Consider the following 8165-nt stretch of genomic DNA (forward strand, 5'->3'; position numbering starts at 1 on the left):
TGGTGGAGGAGATTCAAGATGACCTAGTATTTACTCTGTTGTATGGTTATTAGAGTTTATCCTTAATGCAAATTTATCAGAAAGTGAAAGAACAGAAAGAAATACAAAATATACAGTTTAAGGAAGGGGGAAAACAACCAGGGTTTGTGCTGAGAAAAAAGCCAACTAAGGGGAAGCCTGATCTGCAATGAAATAAAGAACGAGGCCCCTCCGCCAAGACCCCAGCCAGAGAAGCCTTCAGCTCTGGGAAAGTAAAGGCCTAATGGAACTCCTAAAGAGCAACAACACACAGAAGCTGCTGTAAATGTGATTCTGGAGGAGTGGGCTCCATTCCACGTGGGCTGCTGGGCTGGAAAGTTTTGTCCATGTGGCTCTGGCTTGGAGTCGTGAAGGACTCATGAGTAAAAGGTTTGTAGACTGTCCTCTGGTTAAGGAGAGCTGCTGTAGGACTATGTGATGGGCAGTCCCACTATTTAGGGTGAGGGTACACAGGTAGCTGTGACATGAAACCTGGCTTGCACTGAAAACCTTGAGATGCCACAGCGATGGGATATTTATGAGGGAGAGACACATATGAGGCAAATCAGCACATGAAAAACAAGTATTAATAGACAGGCAAGTTGAGCCATCTAAACCCTGTGTCATCAGATTACATCAGCTGTGGGATTTGGAGTTTGCCCTGCTGAGTTTTGGTCTTGCTTTGGTTCAGTGTTCTCTCCCTTTTGAAATGGTAATGTATATTCTGTACCATTATATGTTGGAAGTATGTAATTTGCTATAAGATTTTACAACAAGTTAGTGAAGAGACATCTCAGAGATTTTAAACTTTGGTTCAGTGTTGAACCTGAATGACCATAGGCCATTTGAAGTTGAACTAGATGCGTTTTTACATTATGATATGCCCATAAACCCACGGATCCAGGGAGTAAGATGTGTTGGTTTGAATGAGAATGACTGTTGTAGGGTTCATATGTTTGGCTTCCTGGTCCCAGTTGGTAGAACTCTTTGAGAAAGGTTAGGAGTTGTGATCTTATTTGGGAGAAGGGTTCACTAGGTGCAGCAGACCCATGCTATTCCCAGTATGTTCTCTGCCTCCTTCTGAGCCAAGAAGTGAGATCTCAACTGCTGCTCAAGACATAGACCATCATACCTTTGCTCCACTATCAAAGGCTCTATTATCCCCCCCCATTGGCCCATAAGCCCAATAAACTCTAAGTTGCCTTGGTTGTAGTGCTTGATCACAGCAATGGAAACATAACCTATGCCCCTGTTCTTTTGAGGAATATTTAAGGGAGGCAATGTGTATGAAATGAGCATATTAAAAAACAAAAAACAAAAAAACCAAGGCAACATTGAATAAAGGCTGAGTGAAAAGAATGAAAATTTTCCTTGAAAGATAGGGGGGTGGGGCAGAAGCCTTCAATAGGGTGTTTTAAGTCAAAGACCCAAAGCAAAAGGTACCAAGTCGAAAGAAAAGAGTGGGGAGAGCGGCCAGCTGTGGCTGTGGAAGACTCATCAGGGAAGTGCAGTTCAAGGCTGGGGGCAGGATCTGAGGGACAGTAGTCCATTTCTGTTCACCACAGATGGAAGAGATAAAGGTAGGTCAAAGAGACAGTTTCATCCAAGTCAGCTTGGAGTGATCAGGAAAGGGGGTGACTCATCCCCGAAAAGCTGACTCTGCATGAGTGACACCTCAAGGGGGCTGTACCACTGGAGCCCTCAGGTCAGTCAGTCTTCTCTGCAGCTTTCCACCTCCCAGATGTGCAGCCAGGGCAGGACTGTGTGCAGCTGTGGGCATCTCAGTGGGGATGGAGTCTCAGGCATGGGCTTCAATGACTACCCTCACCCTCTCCACAGTCATGTGAGGGTCGAGTGCAGGTGATCATACTTGCTGTGGTTTCAAGACAACCCTGCTCATGCCCCAACAAGACCTCTACAGCAAAAGCACAAGATGTCAGATCACAATCCCAGAAGCCACTGTAACGGCCTGGGCTTTGACTTGGCTGATCCACTGGATAGGTTTGTACAGGAGTGGCAGGACCAGAGAGTTGAATAATTTTGAACTGCTTTTGTTGCTTTTTTAAAGTCTAGACTATATAGGAAGCCTAAGGAGACATTTACAAATAATACAGGCTTATTCCAGGGTGGGACAGTTGAATAGCAGAAAGTCTTGGGATTTTGGAAATATACAAGATAATTTCTTGATATATTTAATATGAGGTTTGATTAAAGAATCAAGTTTGACTAATACTAGAGGGATAGAATTGTCATATATTGAGATAACAAGACAACCAGGGTAAATTGTGTGTGTGTGTGTGTGTGTGTGTGTGTGTGTGTGTGTGTTGATCCAGTCTAACCAGGATTAAGAAGTCTATTAGACATCCAAGAAAAGATGGCAAGGAGATGGATCTGTGAAATACAGCCAAAGCAAAAGCCTGATGTGGAATATATAAACTCCAGAGTCATCTGAGTTCACACAATATTTAAGCCACAGAGCCAAAGGAGATAACCAAGAGGCAGCCTACCATTGAAAGTCTGGACACAGGATATGGTCTGCTGCTTACATCCTGCGTCTGGGAGCGTCCCTGAATCACCTAGAGCCAGGTTTTTAAGAAACAATTAAAGGTCTTCAGAAGGACTGAAAGAGTTAAAAAGTTTCATACATGAAGTATTTGACCTAGAAATCAGTGTAAAGAGAAGTATTGCCACAATGTTCAAAAATCAGTGTTAAGCTGTAAGACAGGCAGTGTTCGAAGAGGTGAATTATGTGTGGCATGTCTTCAAATGCCCACTAGGTGGCAGAAAAAAACCTTCTCTAAGTAAGCTGTGAACGACAAATCTTCTCTCCAACCTTAGTCTCTCTAGTAGCCCTCTGAATTAACAATGGTGGGTGGCTGGGTCGGGGAGTATCCTTTCAGAGGTGGGAGTGGGGTGAAGAACTTGGGGAGGAGGGACAACAAAGGGGGACAGCTTTTGGAATGTAAATAAATAAAATAATTTAATAAAAATTACAAACAAACCAAAACCAACAGTTGTCAGGTGAGCGCAGAACAAACACTCTTGTCACAGAGTGGCATTTTCTACGGAGTCAATAGCTGTTACCAGCCTGTCATACACAGAGGACAAGCTGTGATAGCAGAAGATAGGCTGTATGCGTGATCAGCATCATCAGTCTTTGGGTGGTCTCAACGGGAATGAGTCAACTACGAACAGACCGTTAAGCCCTATTTAAACCTTCATATTAAATTTTTAGTTTGGGATGAAGCTGAAAGGCTTAGAAGTAAAAGCTAAGGGAAAAAAAATGCACAGATCATTCTAGAACTGGCCTGAAGTTTAAGCTGTCTGTAATCCACCACCTCATGATTCTCACACATCTTTGTTTACTTTTTTGCTCACTTTTCTTATGACACACTGGTCATCACATTGGCCTGCAAGCTGGGATCACCTACCTTCTAGCTTCACAGAATCCAGGCGTCTGAGCCCCGGGGGCTCCTGATCCAAGAGGCCTGTAGAGCATCTCTTTGGAACCTTTATCAAGACCCAAAAGATTTTAATACAAAGTTGAGTTTGGGAGCCACCAGGTTTGGTCAATGCTGACCATGTAAATATAGCATCTCTCCCACGATTCAAACATGCCCTACCTTGTTAGATAAACACAAGAACACTACATGTCAGTGCACACGGGGCCTCAGCCTGGCCTCAGGTGAGTGTGATTAATTTATCAGCTTCTAGCATCAAATGTTTTCATGCTGAGAACACAAAAGATAACTAGTTACAGAGGAAAGAAAAACAGAGCATGTGAGTTAATTTCTGGAACTACTTTTTATTTTCTTTGGATTGTCATGGACTATATTTTTTTTCTCATGGCACACATTTTTATGTGTTCAGTACTGTCATGCTTTATATATTGTTGGTCTTAACGAATTTACATGGTGACTTATTTCTCTGGTGCTCACTGTAGCCTCCCTTCCTGCCATTTACCTGAGACTCTTTTGTAACACCCTGGCACTAAGTCAGGAACAACAGGAACACCCCTTGGGTCTCCTCAGTGATCCTCAGAGGTTCAGTATTCTGACGCTTGCCTCAGAAGGTGAATTTAACACTTCTGTCTTCACACATTCTAGATCTCTGACCTTGCTGGTGGCATAGACTCAGCCTTGCAACAGTAAGATATGGTTACTTGAGTCACCAAGAGTAATAAATTAACAGGTAGATTTGTACATGAGTACATATGTGTGCGCACATGTGTATCCAATCATGCTAGCACTATTCATAACATACTGAAATCTGGTTTTTCAGCCTTTTAAAAAAGGATGCTCAGAATGAGTGACTTTGGCTTCTGCCACTGGTGTGTTTATAATACCTTCCTTTCCTTTGTATTTTCATCCACAAGCTTTCCATTGGCTTTCCTCTTCTTTTGGTTCGTCTTGTTTTGTGGTTTTGTTGTTTTGTGGGTTTTGTTTTGTTTTGTTTTGAGAGAAGGTCTCACTAGCTGGCCTGGAACTCTCACTTGGTAGACCAGGCTGACCTTGAACTCACAGAGATAGCCTGTCTCTGCATCCTGAGTGCTGGAATAAAGACATGAGCCACTGTGCTTGGCCTTCTTATCTTCTTTTAGGGTGATTGGGGGTTTTTGGGGGGTTGTTGTTGTTGTTGTTAGTTAGTTAGTTAGTTAGTTAGTTAGTTATAAAATAATGAAGTCTTATTCCTTTTTTTTCTAGTTATCTTTACATTGCTCACATCTGTGCCAAGCAGGCAACATGTTCTGTCTAACCTATTCCTAAACAATGCTTAGAAATTATTAGCTCATATCTTAATTAATTAGAAAACGATTACATGCCCCTTTCCTGCCCAGTCCTTTCAAAATTCTCAGTAGACATTTCTTATACTTTCTTAACTATGTTTTTATATCTCACAACTTTTGTTTTGGGTGTTAAACATGCATAGATTTATTCCATCCTCTGAGAGCTTCCTTAGATTTCTTCATTACTTTACAACAGAACTTTCCTGTGTTGAATGCATACTTGATTTCCAGAATTTCTGTCTGGTCCCTTTTCAGGTTAACCTGTTCTTTTGATGTTTTTCTTTTCTTTCTGAACAAAGCAGATATGAACAGGTGTATTTTAAAGTTACCACTTGTATTAGCTAGGATTCTGCAGAGTAACAGAACTTATAGAATGAATATATATACATATATACATACACACAACACATACATTTATGATGACTTACAGGCTGCAGTCTAGCTAGTCTAACAATGACCGTGAAAGGAAGGCACAAGAATTCAATATTTGTTTAGTCCATGAGTCTGGATGTCTCTGCTGGTCTTCAGGAGATGCCATTATCCTGAAGAACTGGGCTCTAATGCCAGTGAAGAACTGAACTTGCTAGCAGGGTGAGGGCGGGCAGGCAGAAAACAAAAGCTTTCTTCTTCTATGTCTTATATAGGCTTCCAGTACAAGGGGTGACCCAGATTAGATCTGGAGGTCTTTCTACCTCAAAAATCCACATTAGGGATGGATCTTTCTACATCAGAATAAACAAGCCCTCACAGGGTGGCCTCCATTGTTGGGTTTCAGTTCCAGAGGTAGTCAAGTTGACAACCAAGCATGACCATCAAACCAGTTATTTTTCTTCATTCTTGGATCAGGTCTGCTCACAAATCTTGAATGTCACCCAAAGGCCCATTTGCTGAAAATAGAGTCTCTAGCCAAGGGTGCTGTCCAGAAGTGGTGGAACCCTTTATGAAGTAGAACCCAGTGGAAGGAAGTTAGGCCACTGTAAGCATTCATCAACCTTGCATATTCCCTTTTTTTGCTTCCCGAACACCAAGAAGCAAGCGATTTCTTCTCCCTTTGAAGCCATCTGTTAAATTAAACCTTTTATCTTTTTGAGTTGACTATCACAAATAGTCTGTTACAGTAACAGGAAGATGACTAACAAAGACACTGGTGCTTCCTTATCTGCTCTCGTATTTTTCCTCACGTTGGTTTGCTTCTTCACAAGGTTTCTAAGTTTCTACAAGTGAATCCTTATCAGAGGTTGTTTTTAGCATAGATTCAGGATACCCTATCTTTTTTTTTTTTTTTTTATGAATGAGGCAATTTGTTAACCCAGCATCCTTTGTTCTAATGCTTCTTGTTGGCAGCTACCACTTGTCCAGTGATCCTGTCCAGATCTCTTTGTCCCTGGGTGTTAGCATGCGGCCCCCATCTTGGTCCTTTTCCACCATTTTCAGCCCCTCCAGGGCATAGAGGACTTGGAGGGCCACACTCTTAGAGTAGTTCTCATACAGGGCAAGTTCTTTATGCTTTGCCAACTTAACCATGTCCACCCATTCAGGGACTTTCAGCTTCCTGGACATTTTGAGGAAGGCTGCCAGCGCTCTAATGAACTCCTGCTGGTTAACAGTAACTCCAAGTATCCTCTGCCAGTCAGGGGAAAGGGGGATACCTGTCTTATTGAAGAATAACTTCAGGCTGAATTTGTGTTGGCTTATGGCAGAGTTCTGAGGGTTGTAATCGTTTTTGATTCCTTGGTTTAGTCATAGGACGTCAGGCACACCATGACTCTGAGCCTGGTGTGTAATACGAGCCAGGTTCGGGGGTGGGGGACGGGTTGTTTTTGTTCTGTTTCTTCAGTTTTTTGTTTATTTTCCAGGAGAGTATCCCAGGGATACAGAAAATTGCTACTTTTCAGACCATGGGAGAGCTAGTTCTTTCAGTTCCTTAGTTATAGATGCAGATGTCTTTTGCTATCCTAGTTTTTCATGTGTAACTTCATTCTGGCTCCTTGTAAGCATGGCTTCCATGATTTGAAGGGGCCTCTCAGTGCTGTTACCATTTCAGCCTAAGGCCAGCATCTCACTTTGAAACCTACAGGAGCTGCCCGGGCTTCAGCTACTGCTTCTGATACTTAAGTCCATGCTTGCTGGCATGTTTGTCTGCTTGCCTGCCTGCCCATCTGTCATCTGTCCATCTTCCCACCTGCTGTCTGCCCCCTTCACTTCCTTCTCCTCCTCTTCCTCACCCTTTCTTAGTGCAGCTATGATGTAATGTTTCGTCTCTAAATTTATCCAGGATTTCTGTGTGTTAGGAACAAAAGAGAGAACATCCCAAATCAGCCTAGTTTCCTGTATTTGCTGATATAATCTTTTTTTTTTTTTTTTTTTTTTTTTGTCTTCAAAACAAGATTTATTTTTTTTTAACATGAAAATACATGGAAAATACATTGGTCTCTTATCTGTTACAAATAAGACTCAAATTATTAATCATAACAAGAAGTGTTTCTTGAGATATTTCCATCTACACAAAAGACTAACAGCTTATTATTTTTTTAAAGATTTTAAACATTTTTTGCTTAAAATTATACATTTTTGTCAGTACTGCTTTTTCAGACATTAAAATAAATTTTACATAAAACCATGTGAATATGTTTTTTAGTCAGTACTTGATTTTTTTCAAGGGCTTGACAGTATGCATTGAAAACGTACTAGTTGCAATAAGCGTAAAGTACATGCAAAACAAAACGCAACATGGAAATAGTCAAAGTCCTCTTGTTTTATGAATATATGTATAGTTTTTGTTTTCTTTATTTCTTGGACTTCATACAGTCTGTGAGTTGTTTCTGGGGGAGTACAAGCCTCTGGGGTTAGCATCCCACTATCAGTGACTGCATATTATGTCTGTTCTTTTGTGACTGGGTTATCTCACTCAGGATTTGCTGATATAATCTTAAAATATATTAAACATTATTTTTTAAAAAAAACAACTGTGCTTACAGCATTGGTGCCTGCCATATATACCACTAAGCTAAAGATAGATATTTAATAGTAGCTAGCTTTTATTAAACACTGCTTTCTAAGAATTGTTCTACCTTTTTTGTCTTTATAATAACTATATAAACTTGGTACTATATCATTCCAAATTATTATTTAATAAACACAGGTACATAATGTAATAAGGCTTTAAATAGAGGTAACTGAGCACCAAAGCTTTCCAGTTTTGTTGAGACGTTGTTTAAATATAATAAAATTAGAGACAGCAAGATGGCTCAGTGTGCTTGTGGCCAAACCTGACTACCTGAGCTCAACCCCTGGGATCTGCAATATGGAAGGAGAAAGAGCATGAAGTCCTTAAAGCTGTCTTCTGACCTCCACACTCCAT

At 41.0% G+C, this 8165-nt stretch overlaps 1 pseudogene across 1 annotated transcript; it reads right to left on the bottom strand.

The window, feature by feature from the left end:
• Window positions 1-6128: 6128 nt before the first annotated feature.
• LOC308426865 (small ribosomal subunit protein eS19-like) lies at window positions 6129-8165 on the bottom strand (annotated as a pseudogene). The gene is made up of 2 exons: window positions 8153-8165; window positions 6129-6534 (listed from the first exon to the last, which is right to left on the bottom strand). The product of its transcript is annotated as a small ribosomal subunit protein eS19-like (transcript).

The sequence above is a fragment of the Micromys minutus genome (genome assembly GCF_963924665.1).
Source record: "Micromys minutus genome assembly, chromosome: 1".
Taxonomy (NCBI): Eukaryota; Metazoa; Chordata; class Mammalia; order Rodentia; family Muridae; genus Micromys; species Micromys minutus.